Source organism: Oncorhynchus nerka, unplaced genomic scaffold (genome assembly GCF_034236695.1).
Source record: "Oncorhynchus nerka isolate Pitt River unplaced genomic scaffold, Oner_Uvic_2.0 unplaced_scaffold_1402, whole genome shotgun sequence".
Lineage (NCBI taxonomy): Eukaryota > Metazoa > Chordata > Actinopteri > Salmoniformes > Salmonidae > Oncorhynchus > Oncorhynchus nerka.
The window spans coordinates 50756-70755 of record NW_027039915.1 but is presented as its reverse complement, the minus strand read 5'-3'; the positions used below and the strand labels follow the sequence as shown (position 1 = coordinate 70755).

Here is a 20000-nt window from a genome sequence, read left to right as displayed (position 1 = left end):
CATCATCTGTATATCCACAATCATTCCATCCATAATCATTCTATCCAGTATAATTCTATCCAGTATAATTACATCCAGTATATTTACATCCAGTATAATTACATCCAGTATAATTACATCCATCATCTGTATATCCACAATCATTCCATCCAGTATAATTCTATCCATAATCATTCTATCCAGTATAATTCTATCCATAATCATTCTATCCAGTATAATTATATCCAGTATAATTACATCCAGTATAATTACATCCAGTATAATTACATCCATCATCTGTATATCCACAATCATTACATCCAGTATAATTCTATCCAGTATAATTCTATCCAGTATAATTCTATCCATAATCATTCCATCCAGTATAATTCTATCCATAATCATTCTATCCAGTATAATTCTATCCATAATCATTCTAACCAGTATACTTCTATCCATTCTAATTCTATCCACATTCATTCTATCCAGTCTAATTCTATAAAGCATAATTCTATCCATAATCATTCTATAAAGTATAATTCTATCCATAATCATTCTATCCAGTATAATTATATCCAGTATAATTCTATCCAGTATAATACTATCCAGTATAATTACATCCAGTATAATTACATCCAGTATAATTACATCCATCATCTGTATATCCACAATCATTCCATCCAGTATAATTCTATCCATAATCATTCTATCCAGTATAATTACATCCAGTATAATTACATCCAGTATAATTCTATCCAGTATAATTCTATCCATAATCATTCCATCCAGTATAATTCTATCCATAATCATTCTATCCAGTATAATTATATCCATAATCATTCTATCCATAATCATTCTATCCAGTATAATTCTATCCAGTATAATAACATCCAGTATAATTACATCCATCATCTGTATATCCACAATCATTCCATCCAGTATAATTCTATCCAGTAAAATTACATCCAGTATAATTCTATCCAGTAAAATTACATCCAGTATAATTCTATCCAGTATAATTCTATCCAGTATAATTCTATCCAGTATAATTCTATGCATAATCATTCTATCCAGTATAATTATATCCTTAATCATTCTATCCAGTATAATTCTATCCAGTATAATTCTAACCAGTATAATTACATCCAGTATAATTACATCCAGTATAATTCTATCCAGTATAATTCTATCCAGTATAATTCTATCCATAATCATTCTATCCAGTATAATTCTATCCAGTATAATTTATCCATAATCATTCTATCCAGTATAATTCTATCCATAATCATTCTATCCAGTATAATTCTATCCATAATCATTCTATCCAGTATAATTATATCCAGTATAATTCTATCCATAATCATTCTATCCAGTATAATTCTATCCATAATCATTCTATCCAGTATAATTCTATTCATAATCATTCTATCCAGTATAATTATATCCATAATCATTCCATCCAGTATAATTCTATCCATAATCATTCTATCCAGTATAATTCTATCCAGTATAATTCTATCCAGTATAATTCTATCCAGTATAATTCTATCCATAATCATTCTATCCAGTATAATTCTAACCAGTATAATTCTATCCATAATCATTCTATCCTGTATAATTCTATCCATAATCATTCTATCCTGTATAATTATATCCAGTCTAATTATATCCAGTATAATATGCATAATCATTATATTCTGTCTAATTCAATCCACTCTAATTATATCCATAATCATTCTATCCAGTATAATTCTATCAAGTATAATTCTATCAAGTATAATCCTATCCATAATCATTCTATCAAGTATAATTATTTCAAGTATATTTCTATCCAGTATAATACTATCCAGTATAATTCTATCCAGTCTAATTCTATCGAGTCTAATTCTATCGAGTCTAATTCTATCCAGTATAATTCTATCCAGTATAATTCTATCCTGTATAATTCTATCCATAATCATTCTATCCAGTCTAATTCTATCCAGTATATTTCTATCCATAATCATTCTATCCAGTCTAATTCTATCCAGTATAATTATATCCAGTATAATTCTATCCAGTCTAATTCTATCCAGTATAATTCTATCCAGTATAATTCTATCCAGTATAATTCTATCCATAATCATTCTATCCAGTATAATTCTATCCAGTATAATTCTATTCATAATCATTCTATCCAGTATAATTATATCCATAATCATTCCATCCAGTATAATTCTATCCATAATCATTCTATCCAGTATAATTCTATCCAGTATAATTCTATCCAGTATAATTCTATCCAGTATAATTCTATCCATAATCATTCTATCCAGTATAATTCTAACCAGTATAATTCTATCCATAATCATTCTATAAAGTATAATTCTATCCATAATCATTCTATCCAGTATAATTACATCCAGTATAATTACATCCATCATCTGTATATCCACAATCATTCCATCCAGTATAATTCTATCCAGTATAATTCTATCCATAATCATTCTATCCAGTATAATTCTATCCATAATCATTCTATCCAGTATAATTCTATCGAGTATAATTCTATCCAGTATAATTCTATCCAGTATAATTCATCTGTATATCCACAATCATTCCATCCAGTATAATTCTATCCAGTATAATTCTATCCATAATCATTCTATCCAGTCTAATTCTATCCAGTATATTTCTATCCATAATCATTCTATACAGTATAATTCTATCCAGTATAATTACATCCAGTATAATTCTATCCATAATCATTCTATCCAGTATAATTCTATCCAGTATAATTACATCCAGTATAATTACATCCAACATCTGTATATCCACAATCATTCTATAAAGTATAATTACATCCAGTATAATTCTATCCAGTATAATTCTATCCATAATCATTCTATCCAGTATAATTCTATCCAGTATAATTACATCCATCATCTGTATATCCACAATCATTCTATCCAGTATAATTACATCCAGTATAATTCTATCCAGTATAATTCTATCCAGTATAATTCTATCCACAATCATTCTATCCAGTATAATTACATCCAGTATAATTCTATCCAGTATAATTCTATCCAGTATAATTGCATCCAGTATAATTATATCCAGTATAATTCTATCCATAATCATTCTATCCAGTATAATTCTATCCATAATCATTCTATCTAGTATAATTCTATCCATAATCATTCTATCCAGTATAATTACATCCAGTATAATTACATCCATCATCTGTATATCCACAATCATTCTATAAAGTATAATTCTATCCAGTATAATTCTATCCAGTATAATTCTATCCATAATCATTCTATCCAGTATAATTACATCCAGTATAATTCTATCCATAATCATTCTATCCAGTATAATTCTATCCAGTATAATTCTATCCAGTATAATTACATCCAGTATAATTACATCCATCATCTGTATATCCACAATCATTCCATCCAGTATAATTCTATCCACAATCATTCTATCCAGTATGATTCTATCCATAATCATTCTATCCAGTATAATTCTATCCAGTATAATTACATCCAGTATAATTCTATCCATAATCATTCTATCCAGTATAATTCTATCCATAATCATTCTATCCAGTATAATTATATCCATAATCATTCTATCTAGTATAATTCTATCCAGTATAATTCTATCCATAATCATTCTATCCAGCATAATTCTATCCATAATCATTCTATCCAGTATAATTCTATCCATAATCATTCTATCCAGTATAATTCTATCCACAATCATTCTATCCAGTATAATTCTATCCAGTATAATTCTATCCATAATCATTCTATCCATAATCATTCTATCCAGTATAATTCTATCCAGTATAATTCTATCCAGTATAATTACATCCAGTATAATTACATCCATCATCTGTATATCCACAATCATTCCATCCAGTATAATTCTATCCAGTATAATTCTATCCATAATCATTCTATCCAGTATAATTTTATCCAGTATAATTCTATCGAGTATAATTCTATCCAGTATAATTCTATCCAGTATAATTCTATCCAGTATAATTACATCCAGTATAATTACATCCATCATCTGTATATCCACAATCATTCCATCCAGTATAATTCTATCCAGTATAATTCTATCCATAATCATTCTATCCAGTATAATTCTATACAGTATAATTCTATCCAGTATAATTCTATCCATAATCATTCTTTCCAGTATAATTCTATCCAGTATAATTACATCCAGTATAATTACATCCAACATCTGTATATCCACAATCATTCTATAAAGTATAATTACATCCAGTATAATTCTATCCAGTATAATTCTATCCATAATCATTCTATCCAGTATAATTCTATCCAGTATAATTACATCCATCATCTGTATATCCACAATCATTCTATCCAGTATAATTACATCCAGTATAATTCTATCCAGTATAATTCTATCCAGTATAATTCTATCCACAATCAAATCTATCCAGTATAATTACATCCAGTATAATTCTATCCAGTATAATTCTATGCAGTATAATTCTATCCAGTATAATTCTATCCACAATCATTCTATCCAGTATAATTACATCCAGTATAATTCTATCCAGTATAATTATATCCAGTATAATTCTATCCATAATCATTCTATCCAGTATAATTCTATCCATAATCATTCTATCTAGTATAATTCTATCCATAATCATTCTATCCAGTATAATTACATCCAGTATAATTACATCCATCATCTGTATATCCACAATCATTCTATAAAGTATAATTCTATCCAGTATAATTCTATCCAGTATAATTCTATCCATAATCATTCTATCCAGTATAATTACATCCAGTATAATTCTATCCATAATCATTCTATCCAGTATAATTCATAATATTCCAGTATAATTCTATATAATTCTATCCAGTATAATTACATCCAGTATAATTACATCCATCATCTGTATATCCACAATCATTCCATCCAGTATAATTCTATCCACAATCATTCTATCCAGTATAATTCTATCCATAATCATTCTATCCAGTATAATTCTATCCAGTATAATTACATCCAGTATAATTCTATCCATAATCATTCTATCCAGTATAATTCTATCCATAATCATTCTATCCAGTATAATTATATCCATAATCATTCTATCTAGTATAATTCTATCCAGTATAATTCTATCCATAATCATTCTATCCAGCATAATTCTATCCATAATCATTCTATCCAGTATAATTCTATCCATAATCATTCTATCCAGTATAATTCTATCCACAATCATTCTATCCAGTATAATTCTATCCAGTATAATTCTATCCATAATCATTCTATCCATAATCATTCTATCCAGTATAATTCTATCCAGTATAATTCTATCCAGTATAATTACATCCAGTATAATTACATCCATCATCTGTATATCCACAATCATTCCATCCAGTATAATTCTATCCAGTATAATTCTATCCATAATCATTCTATCCAGTATAATTTTATCCAGTATAATTCTATCGAGTATAATTCTATCCAGTATAATTCTATCCAGTATAATTACATCCAGTATAATTACATCCATCATCTGTATATCCACAATCATTCCATCCAGTATAATTCTATCCAGTATAATTCTATCCATAATCATTCTATCCAGTATAATTCTATACAGTATAATTCTATCCAGTATAATTCTATCCATAATCATTCTTTCCAGTATAATTACATCCAGTATAATTACATCCAACATCTGTATATCCACAATCATTCTATAAAGTATAATTACATCCAGTATAATTCTATACAGTATAATTCTATCCAGTATAATTCTATCCAGTATAATTCTATCCAGTATAATTACATCCATCATCTGTATATCCACAATCATTATATCCAGTATAATTACATCCAGTATAATTCTATCCAGTATAATTCTATCCAGTATAATTCTATCCACAATCAAATCTATCCAGTATAATTACATCCAGTATAATTCTATCCAGTATAATTCTATGCAGTATAATTCTATCCAGTATAATTCTATCCACAATCATTCTATCCAGTATAATTACATCCAGTATAATTCTATCCAGTATAATTCTATCCAGTATAATTCTATCCAGTATAATTACATCCAGTATAATTATATCCAGTATAATTATATCAGTATAATTCTATCCAGTAAAATTACATCCAGTATAATTACATCCAGTATAATTCTATCCAATATAATTACATTCAGTATAATTCTATCCATAATCATTCTATCCAGTATAATTCTATCCAGTATAATTACATCCAGTATAATTCTATCCAGTATAATTACATCCAGTATAATTCTATCCATAATCATTCTATCCAGTATAATTCTATCCAGTATAATTCCATCCAGTATAATTCCATCCAGTATAATTCTATCCAGTATAATTACATCCAGTATAATTCTATCCATAAACATTCTATCCAGTATAATTCTATCCAGTATAATTACATCCATCATCTGTATATCCACAATCATTCTATCCAGTATAATTCTATCCAGTATAATTCTATCCAGTATAATTCTATCCACAATCATTCTATCCAGTATAATTACATCCAGTATAATTCTATCCAGTATCATTCTATCCAGTATAATTACATCCAGTATAATTCTATCCAGTATAATTCTATCCAGTATAATTCTATCCAGTATAATTACATCCAGTATAATTATATCCAGTATAATTATATCCAGTATAATTACATCCAGTATAATTACATCCAGTATAATTATATCCAGTATAATTACATCCAGTATAATTCTATCCATAATCATTCTATCCAGTATAATTCTACCCAGTATAATTCTATCCATAATCATTCTATCCAGTATAATTCTATCCATAATCATTCTATCCAGTATAATTCTATCCAGTATAATTCTATCCAGTATAATTACATCCAGTATAATTCTATCCAGTATAATTCTATCCAGTATAATTCTATCCAGTAATCATTCTATCCAGTATAATTATATCCAGTATAATTACATCCATCATCTGTATATCCACAATCATTCTATCCAGTATAATTACATCCAGTATAATTCTATCCAGTATAATTCTATCCAGTATAATTATATCCAGTATAATTACATCCAGTATAATTCTATGCAGTATAATTATATCCAGTATAATTATATCCAGTATAATTACATCCAGTATAATTACATCCAGTATAATTACATCCAGTATAATTCTATCCAGTATAATTACATCCAGTATAATTCTATCCATAATCATTCCATCCAGTATAATTCTATCCAGTATAATTACATCCAGTATAATTCTATCCAGTATAATTATATCCAGTATAATTATATCCAGTATAATTATATCCAGTATAATTACATCCATCATCTGTATATCCACAATCATTCTATAAAGTATAATTATATCCATAATCATTCTATCCAGTATAATTCTATCCATAATCATTCTATCCAGTATAATTCTATCCAGTATAATTCTATCCAGTATAATTACATCCAGTATAATTCTATCCAGTATATAATTACATCCAGTATAATTATATCCAGTATAATTCTATCCTTAATCATTCTATCCATAATCATTCTATCCAGTATAATTCTATCCAGTATAATTCTATCCAGTATAATTACATCCAGTATAATTCTATCCAGTATAATACTATCCAGTATAATTACATCCAGTATAATTCTATCCAGTATAATTCTATCCAGTATAATTACATCCAGTATAATTCTATCCATAATCATTCTATCCAGTATAATTCTATCCAGTATAATTACATCCATCATCTGTATATCCACAATTATTCTATCCAGTATAATTACATCCAGTATAATTCTATCCAGTATAATTCTATCCAGTATAATTCTATCCAGTATAATTCTATCCAGTATAATTACATCTAGTATAATTACATCCAGTATAATTACATCCATTACTTCCGGCGCCAACTGAGATGGCCGCCTCGCTTCGCGTTCCTTGGAAACTATGCAGTTTTTTTTTTTTTTTTACGTGTTATTTCTTACATTAGTACCCCAGGTCATCTTAGGTTTCATTACATACAGTCGAGAAGAACTACTGAATATAAGATCAGCGCCAACTCACCATCAGTACGACCAAGAATATGTTTTCCGCGACGCGGATCCGGTGTTCTGCCTTACAAACAGGACAACGGAATGGATCGCATGCAGCGACCCAAGGAAACGACTCCGAAAAAGAGGGAAACGAGGCGGTGTTCTGGTCAGACTCCGAAAAAGGGCACATCGCGCACCACTCCCCAGCATTCTTCTTGCCAATGTCCAGTCTCTTGACAACAAGGTTGACGAAATCCGAGCAAGGGTAGCATTCCAGAGGGACATCAGAGACTGCAACGTTCTCTGCTTCACAGAAACATGGCTTACTGGGAAGACGCTATCCGATGCGGTGCAGCCAACGGGTTTCTCCACGCATCGCGCGGACAGAAACAAACATCTTTCTGGTAAGAAGAGTGGCGGGCGTATGCCTCATGACTAACGAGACATGGTGTGATGAAGGAAACATACAGGAACTCAAATCCTTCTGTTCACCTGATTTAGAATTCCTCACAATCAAATGTAGACCGCATTATCTTCCAAGAGAATTCTCCTCGATTATAATCACAGCCGTATATATCCCCCAAGCAGACACATCGATGGCTCTGAAACGAACTTTATTTAACTCTTTGCAAACTGGAAACCATTTATCCGGAGGCTGCATTCATTGTAGCTGGGGATTTTAACAAAGCTAATCTGAAAACAAGACTCCTAAATTTTACCAGCATATCGATTGCGCAACCAGGGTGGTAAAACCTTGGATCATTGTTACTCTAACTTCCATGACGCATATAAGGCCCTGCCCCGCCCCCTTTCGGAAAAGCTGACCACGACTCCATTTTGCTGATCCCTGCCTACAGGCAGAAACTAAAACAAGAGGCTCCCACGCTGAGGTCTGTCCAACGCTGGTCAGACCAAGCTGACTCCACACTCCAAGACTGCTTCCATCACGTGGACTGGGACATGTTTCGTGTTGCGTCAGATGGAAATATTGACGAATACGCTGATTCGGTGTGCGAGTTCATTAGAACGTGCGTCGAAGATGTCGTTCCCATAGCAACGATAAAAACATTCCCAAACCAGAAACCGTGGATTGATGGCAGCATTAGCGTGAAACTGAAAGCGCGAACCACTGCTTTTAATCAGGGCATGGTGTCTGGTAATATGTCCGAATATAAACAATGCAGCTATTCCCTCCGCAAGGCTATTAAACAAGCTAAGCGTCAGTACAGAGACAAAGTGGAATCTCAATTCAATGGCTCAGACACAAGAGGCATGTGGCAGGGTCTACAGTCAATCACGGACTACAAGAAGAAACCCAGCCCAGTCACGGACCAGGATGTCTTGCTCCCAGGCAGACTAAATCACTTTTGCCCGCTTTGAGGACAATACAGTGCCACTGACACGGCCTGCAACGAAAACATGCGGTCTCTCCTTCACTGCAGCCGAGGTGAGTAAGACATTTAAACGTGTTAACCCTCGCAAGGCTGCAGGCCCAGACGGCATCCCCAGCCGCGCCCACAGAGCATGCGCAGACCAGCTGGCCGGTGTGTTTACGGACATATTCAATCAATCCCTATACCAGTCTGCTGTTCCCACATGCTTCAAGAGGGCCACCATTGTTCCTGTTCCCAAGAAAGCTAAGGTAACTGAGCTAAACGACTACCGCCCCGTAGCACTCACTTCCGTCATCATGAAGTGCTTTGAGAGACTAGTCAAGGACCATATCACCTCCACCCTACCTGACACCCTAGACCCACTCCAATTTGCTTACCGCCCAAATAGGTCCACAGGCGATGCAATCTCAACCACACTGCACACTGCCCTAACCCACCTGGACAAGAGGAATACCTATGTGAGAATGCTGTTCATCGACTACAGCTCGGCATTCAATACCATAGTACCCTCCAAGCTCGTCATCAAGCTCGAGGGTCTCGACCCCGCCCTGTGCAACTGGGTACTGGACTTCCTGACGGGCCGCCCACAGGTGGTGAGGGTAGGCAACAACATCTCCTCCCCGCTGATCCTCAACACGGGGGCCCCACAAGGGTGCGTTCTGAGCCCTCTCCTGTACTCCCTGTTCACCCACGACTGCGTGGCCATGCACGCCTCCAACTCAATCATCAAGTTTGCGGACGACACAACAGTGGTAGGCTTGATTACCAACAACGACGAGACGGCCTACAGGGAGGAGGTGAGGGCCCTCGGAGTGTGGTGTCAGGAAAATAACCTCACACTCAACGTCAACAAAACTAAGGAGATGATTGTGGACTTCAGGAAACAGCAGAGGAACACCCCCTATCCACATCGATGGATCAGTAGTGGAGAGGGTAGCAAGTTTTAAGTTCCTCGGCATACACATCACAGACAAACTGAATTGGTCCACTCACACTGACAGCGTCGTGAAGAAGGCGCAGCAGCGCCTCTTCAACCTCAGGAGGCTGAAGAAATTCGGCTTGTCACCAAAAGCACTCACAAACTTCTACAGATGCACTGTCGAGAGCATCCTGGCGGGCTGTATCACCGCCTGGTACGGCAACTGCTCCGCCCTCAACCGTAAGGCTCTCCAGAGGGTAGTGAGGTCTGCACAACGCATCACCGGGGCAAACTACCTGCCCTCCAGGACACCTACACCACCCGATGTTACAGGAAGGCCATAAAGATCATCAAGGACATCAACCACCGAACCACTGCCTGTTCACCCCGCTATCATCCAGAAGGCGAGGTCAGTACAGGTGCATCAAAGCTGGGACCGAGAGACTGAAAAACAGCTTCTATCTCAAGGCCATCAGACTGTTAAACAGCAATCACTAACATTGAGTGGCTGCTGCCAACACACTGTCATTGACACTGACCCAACTCCAGCCACCTTAATAATGGGAATTGATGGGAAATGATGTAAATATATCACTAGCCACTTTAAACAATGCTACCTTATATAATGTTACTTACCCTATATTATTCATCTCATATGCATATGTATATACTGTACTCTAGATCATCGACTGCATTCTTTAACTATGCCACTTTGTTTACTTTGTCTACATACTCATCTCATATGTATATACTGTACTCGATACCATCTACTGTATGCTGCTCTGTACCATCACTCATTCATATATCCTTATGTACATATTCCTTATCCCCTTACACTGTGTATAAGACAGTAGTTTTGGAATTGTTAGTTAGATTACTTGTTGGTTATCACTGCATTGTCGGAACTAGAAGCACAAGCATTTCGCTACACTCGCATTAACATCTGCTAACCATGTGTATGTGACAAATACAATTTGATTTGATTTGATTTGATCCAGTATAATTCTATCCAGTATAATTACATCCAGTATAATTCTATCCATAATCATTCTATCCAGTATAATTCTATCCAGTATAATTACATCCAGTATAATTACATCCAGTATAATTACATCCAGTATAATTATATCCAGTATAATTACATCCAGTATAATTCTATCCAGTATAATTACATCCAGTATAATTCTATCCATAATCATTCTATCCAGTATAATTCTATCCAGTATAATTCTATCCATAATCATTCTATCCAGTATAATTCTATCCAGTATAATTCTATCCAGTATAATTATATCCAGAATAATTCTATGCAGTATAATTCTATCCAGTATAATTCTATCCAGTATAATTCTATCCATAATCATTCTATCCAGTATAATTCTATCCAGTATAATTACATCCAGTATAATTCTATCCAGTATAATTATATCCAGGATAATTCTATCGGTATAATTCTATCCAGTATAATTCTATCCAGTCTAATTATATCCAATATAATTCTGCCCCAGTATAATTATATCCAGCATAATTCTATCCATAATCATTATATCCAGTAAAATTCTATTCAGTAAAATTCTATTCAGCATAATTCTATCCATAATCATTCTATCCAGTAAAATTCTATCAAGTATAATTATATCCAGTATAATTCTATCCGGTATAATTCTATCCAGTTCAATTCTATCCAGTATTATTATATCCAGTATAATTCTATCCGGTATAATTCTATCCAGTATAATTCTATCCAGTATAATTCTATCCAGTATATTTCTATCCATAATCATTCTATCCAGTATAATTATATCCAGTATAATTATATCCATAATCATTCATTCCAGTATAATTCTATCCAGTATGATTATATCCAGTCTAATTCTAACCATAATCATTCTATCCAGTATAATTCTATCCAGTCTAATTGAGTCCAGTATAATTCTATCCAGTATAATTCTATCCAGTATAATTACATCCAGTATAATTCTATCCATAATCATTCTATCCAGGATAATTCTATCCAGTATAATTACATCCATCATCTGTATATCCACAATCATTCTATCCAGTATAATTACATCCAGTATAATTCTATCCAGTATAATTCTATCAGTATAATTCTATCCAGTATAATTCTATCCAGTATAATTACATCCAGTATAATTCTATCCAGTATAATTCATCCAGTATAATTCTATCCAGTATAATTACATCCAGTATAATTACATCCAGTATAATTCTATCCATAATCATTCTATCCAGTATAATTCTATCCAGTATAATTACATTCAGTATAATTACATCCAGTATAATTCCATCCAGTATAATTACATCCAGTATAATTCTATCCAGTATAATTACATCCAGTATAATTTTATCCATAATCATTCTATCCAGTATAATTCTATCCATAATCATTCTATCCAGTATAATTCTATCCATAATCATTCTATCCAGTATAATTCTATCCAGTATAATTCTATCCAGTATAATTACATCCAGTATAATTCTATCCAGTATAATTACATCCAGTATAATTCTATCCAGTATAATTCTATCCATAATCATTCTATCCAGTATAAATATATCCAGTATAATTACATCCATCATCTGTATATCCACAATCATTCTATCCAGTATAATTACATCCAGTATAATTCTATCCAGTATAATTCTATCAGTATAATTCTATCAAGTATAATTACATCCAGTATAATTCTATCCAGTATAATTATATCAGTATAATTCTATCCAGTATAATTCTATCAGTATAATTACATTACATCAGTATAATTACATCCAGTATAATTCTATCCAGTATAATTACATCCAGTATAATTCTATCCATAATCATTCTATCCAGTATAATTCTATCCAGTATAATTACATCCATCATCTGTATATCCACAATCATTCTATCCAGTATAATTACATCCAGTATAATTCTATCAGTATAATTCTATCAGTATAATTCTATCAGTATAATTACTATCAGTATAATTCTATCAGTATAATTCTATCCAGTATAATTCATCTAGTATAATTACATCAGTATAATTACATCCAGTATAATTCTATCCAGTATAATTACATCCAGTATAATTCTATCCATAATCATTCTATCAGTATAATTCTATCCAGTATAATTCTATCAGTATAATTACATCCAGTATAATTACATCCAGTATAATTACATCCAGTATAATTCTATCCAGTATAATTACATCCAGTATAATTCTATCCAGTATAATTACATCAGTATAATTCTATCCATAATCATTATATCCATAATCATTATATCCAGTCTAATTCTATCCATAATCATTCTATCCTGTATAATTCTATCCATAATCATTCATTCCAGTATAATTCTATCAGTAGAATTCTATCCAGTAGAATTATATCCATAATCATTATATCCAGTGTAATTCAATCCATAATCAGTCTATCCAGTATAATTATATCCATAATCATTCTATCCAGTATAATTATATCCACAAACATTCTATTCATTCTAATTATATACAGTATCAGTATATCCATAATCATTCTATCAGTATAATTCTAACCATAATCATTCTATCCAGTATAATTATATCCACAATCATTCTATTCATTCTAATTATATACAGTATCAGTATATCCATAATCATTCTATCCAGTATAATTCTAACCATAATAATTATATCAGTATAATTATATCCATAATCATTCTATCCAGTATAATTATATCCACAATCATTCTATTCATTCTAATTATATCCATAATCATTCTATCTAGTATAATTCTAACCATAATCATTCTATCCAGTATAATTCTATCCAGTCTAATAATATCCAGGATAATTCTATCCATAGTCATTCTATCAGTATAATTATATCAATAATCATTCAGAATAAATCTACCAGTATAAATCTACCAGTATAATTCTATCCAGTATAATTCTACATTTCTATACGTAATCATTCTATCCTGTATAATTCTATTCAGTATATTCCTCTTTAAGGAATACCTAGGATAGGATAAAGTAATCCTTCTCACCCCCCCCCTTAAAAGATTTAGATGCACTATTGTAAAGTGGCTGTTCCACTGGATGTCATAAGGTGAATGCACCAATTTGTAAGTCGCTCTGGATAAGATCTGCTAAAATAAATGTAAATGTAAATGTAATTATATCCATAATCATTATATCCTGTATAATTCTATCCAGTATAAATCTTACCATAATCATTATATCCAGTATAATTCTCTTCAGTATAATTATATCCATAATCATTATATCAGGAATAAATCTACTCAGTGTAAATATATACATAATCATTCTATCCAGTCTAATTCTATGCAGTCTAATTCTAAGTCGATCAGTCTAATTCTATCCATAATCATTATAGCCAGACTCATTATATCTAGTATAATTCTATACATAATCATTCTATCCTGTATAATTTTATCCAGTATAATTATATCCATAATCATTCTATCCAGTATAATTATATCTATAATCATTCTAACCAGTATAATTATATCCACAATCATTATATATAGTATAATTATATCCAGTATAATTCGATCCAGTATAATTCTATCCATAATCATTCTATCCAGTATATTTCTATCCAGTATAATTCCATCCAGTATAATTCTATCCTGTATAATTCTATCCATAGTCATTCTATCCAGTATAATTATATCAATAATCATTCTATCCAGAATAAATCTACTCAGTATAATTCTATCCAGTATAATTCTATCCAGTATAATTCTATCCAGTATAATTCTATCCAGTAAATGTCTATACATAATCATTCTATCCTGTATAATTATATCCACAATCATTATATCCAGTATAATTCTCTTCAGTATAATTATATCCATAATCATTCTATCAGGAATAAATCTACTCAGTGTAAATATATACATAATCATTCTATCCAGTCTAATTCATCCAGTATAATTCGATCCAGTCTAATTATATCTATCATTCTATCAGGAATAAATCTCCAGTCTAATTCTATCCATAATCATTATATCCAGTCTAATTATATCTAGTATAATTCTATACATAATTCATTCTAATTCCTGTATAATTCTATCCATAATCATTCTATCCCAGTATAATTATATCTAGTATAAGTATAATTCTATCCTGTATAATTCTATCCATAATCATTCTATCAAGTATAATTTATTTCAAGTATATTTCTATCAGTATAATACTATTCAGTATAATTCTATCCAGTCTAATTCTATCCATAATCTAATTCTATCGAGTCTAATTCTATCAGTATAATTCTATCCAGTATAATTCTATCCATAATCATTCTATCCAGTCTAATTCTATCCAGTATATTTCTATCCATAATCATTCTATCCAGTCTAATTATATCCAGTATAATTATATCCAGTATAATTATATCCAGTCTAATTCTATCCAGTATAATTCTATCCAGTATAATTCTATCCAGTATAATTCTATCCATAATCATTCTATCCTGCATAATTCTATCCATAATCATTGTATCCAGTCTAATTCTATTCAGTATAATTATATCCATAATCATTCTATCCAGTATAATTCTATCCAGTATAATTCTATCCAGTATAATTATATCAATAAACATTCTATCCAGTATAATTCTATCCAGTATAATTCTTTACATAATCATTCTATCCAGTATAATTCTATCCAATATAATGATTTCCATAATCATTATATCCAGTATAATTATATCCATAATCATTCATTCCAGTATAATTCTATCCAGTATGATTATATCCAGTATAATTCTATCCATAATCATTCTATCCAGTATAATTATATTCAGTATAATTATATCCATAATCAATATATCCAGTCTAATTCTAACCATAATCATTCTATCCAGTATAATTCTATCCAGTCTAATTCAGTCCAGTATAATTCTATCCATAATCATTATATTCTGTCTAATTCAATCCAGTATAATTCTATCCATAATCATTCTAACCTGTATAATTCAATCCATAATCTATCCATCATAACTCTATCCAGAATAAATCTACTCAGTATAATTCTATCCATAATTATTCTATCCAGCAAACATCTATCTATATAGTATAAATCAATCCAGTATAATTCTATCCATAATCATTCTATCAGCATAACTCTATCAGAATAAATCTACTCAGTATAATTCTATCCATAATCATTCTATCAGTAAAATTCTATTAAGTATAATTATATCCAGTATAATTATATCCGTAAAATTATATCCAGTCTAATTATATCCAGTCTAATTATATCCAGTATAATTCTATCAGTAAAATTATATCCAGTATATTTCTATCCAGTCTAATTATATCCAGTCTAATTATATCAGTGTAATTCAATCCATAATCAGTCTATCCTGTATAATTCTATCCAGTATAATTATATCCACAATCATTCTATTCATTCTAATTATATATAGTATCAGTATAATTCTATCCAGTATAATTCTATCCATAATCATTCTATCCCGTATAATTCTATCCAGCATAATTCTATCCAGTATAAATCTCTCCAGTAAAATTATATCCATAATCATTCTATCCAGTATATTTCTATCCAGTATAATTATATCCAGTATAATTCTATCCATAATCATTCTATCCAGTATAATTCTATCCAGTATAATTCCATCCAGTATAATTCTATCCTGTATAATTCTATCCATAATCATTCTATCCAGTATAATTATATCAATAATCATTCTATCCAGAATAAATCTACTCAGTATAATTCTATCCAGTATAATTCAATCCAGTATAATTCTATCCATAACCATTCTATCCAGTATAATTCTGTCCATAATCATTCTATCCTGTATAATTATATCCAGTATAATTATATCTATAATCATTCTATCCAGTATAATTCGATCCAGTATAGTTATATCCATAATCATTCTATTCATTCTAATTATATACAGTATCAGTATATCAATAATCATTCTATCCAGTATAATTCTATCCAGTAGAATTATATCCAGTAGAATTATATCCATAATCATTATATCCAGTCTAATTCTATCCATAATCATTGTAACCAATATAATTATATCCAGTCTAATTCTATCCAGTAAAATTCTATCCATAATCATTGTAACCAATATAATTATATCCAGTCTAATTCTATCCAGTAAAATTATATCCAGTAAAATTCTATCCAGTATAATTCTATCCAGTATATTTCTATCCAGTATAATTATATCAGTATAATTCTATCCATAATAATTCCATCCAGTATAATTCTATCAGTATAATTCCATCCAGTATAATTCTATCCATAATCATTCTATCCAGTATAATATATCAATAATCATTCTATTCAGAATAAATCTACTCAGTATAATTCTATCAGTATAATTCTATCCATAATCATTCTATCCAGTATAATTCTATCCATCATAATTCTATCCAGTATAATTCTCTCCAGTAAAATTCTATCCATAATCATTCTATCCAGTATATTTCTACCCAGTATAATTATATCCAGTATAATTCTATCCATAATTATTCTATCCAGTATATTTCTATCCAGTATAGTTCCATCCTGTATAATTCTATCCATAGTCATTCTATCCAGTATAATTATATCAATAATCATTCTATCCAGAATAAATCTACTCAGTATAATTCTATCCAGTATAATTCTTTCCATAATCATTATATCCATAATCATTATATCCAGTCTAATTCTATCCATAATCATTCTATCCTGTATAATTCTATCCATAATCATTCATTCCAGTATAATTCTATCCAGTAGAATTCTATCCAGTAGAATTATATCCATAATCATTATATCCAGTGTAATTCAATCCATAATCATTCTATCCAGTATAATTATATCCACAAACATTCTATTCATTCTAATTATATACAGTATCAGTATATCCATAATCATTCTATCCAGTATAATTCTAACCATAATCATTCTATCCAGTATAATTATATCCACAATCATTCTATTCATTCTAATTATATACAGTATCAGTATATCCATAATCATTCTATCCAGTATAATTCTAACCATAATCATTCTATCCAGTATAATTATATCCACAATCATTCTATTCATTCTAATTATATACAGTATCAGTATATCCATAATCATTCTATCAGTATAATTCTAACCATTCCCTTAAAGATAATTAGATGCACTATTGTCAAGTGGCTGTTCCACTGGATGTCATAATAATGAATGCACCAATTTGTAAGTCGCTCTGGATAAGAGCGTCTGCTAAATGACTTAAATGTAAATGTAAATGTAATTATATCCATAATCATTATATCCTGTATAATTCTATCCAGTATAAATCTTACCATAATAATTATATCCCAGTATAATTCTCTTCAGTATAATTATATCCATAATCATACGTATATCAGGAATAAATCTACTCAGTGTAAATATATACATAATCATTCTTAAAAGATTTATGCACAGTCTAATTCTGTTCCAGTATAATTCGATCCAATTTCTAATTCTGGATGCTGTGTAAAATTCGTAAATCCAGTTTAATTCTATCCATAATCATTATAGCCAGACTAATTATATCAGTATAAATCTTACATAATCATTATATCCTGTATAATTTTTCAGTATAATTATATCCATAATCATTATATCAGGAATAAATCTACTCAGTATAATTATATACATAATCATTCTAACCAGTATAATTATAATTCACAGTCTAATTCTATGTAATTCGATCCAGTATAATTATTATCCAGTATAATTCGATCTAGTATAATTCTATACATAATCATTCTATCCTGTATATTTTATCAGTATAATTCCATCCATATAATTCTATCTGTATAATTCTATCCATAGTCATTCTAACCAGTATAATTATATCAATAATCATTATATCCAGAATAATTATATCCAGTATAATTCTATCCAGTATAATTCTATCCAGTATAATTTTATCAGTATAATTCTATCCAGTAAATGTCTATACGTAATAATTCTATACTGTATAATTCTATCCACAATCATTATATCCAGTATAATTATGTCAATAATTCTATCCAGAATAAATAAGTATATTCTACCCATAATAATTCTATCAGGAATAAATCTACTCAGTGTAAATATATACATAATCATTCTATCCTGTATAATTATATCCACAATCATTATATCCTGTATAATTCTATCCAGTATAAATATTACCATAATCATTCTATCAGGAATAAATCTACTCAGTGTAAATATATACATAATCATTCTATCCTGTATAATTATATCCACAATCATTATATCCAGTATAATTCTCTTCAGTATAATTATATCCATAATCATTCTATCAGGAATAAATCTACTCAGTGTAAATATATACATAATCATTATATCCAGTCTAATTCTGTCCAGTATAATTCGATCCAGTCTAATTCTATGCAGTGTAATTCGATCCAGTCTAATTCTATCCATAATCATTATATCCAGTCTAATTATATCTAGTATAATTCTATACATAATCATTCTATCCTGTATAATTCTATCCATAATCATTCTATCCTGTATAATTATATCAGTCTAATTATATCAGTATAATATGCATAATCATTATATTCTGTCTAATTCAATCC

The 20000-nt window shown here is 30.1% G+C and overlaps 1 protein-coding gene across 1 annotated transcript in view; it reads right to left on the bottom strand.

Moving 5' to 3' along the window:
- The window catches only part of LOC115122545 (protein kinase C epsilon type-like), a 72282-nt gene that overhangs the window by 2219 nt on the left and 50063 nt on the right, over nt 1-20000 (bottom strand). The window lies entirely within an intron of this gene.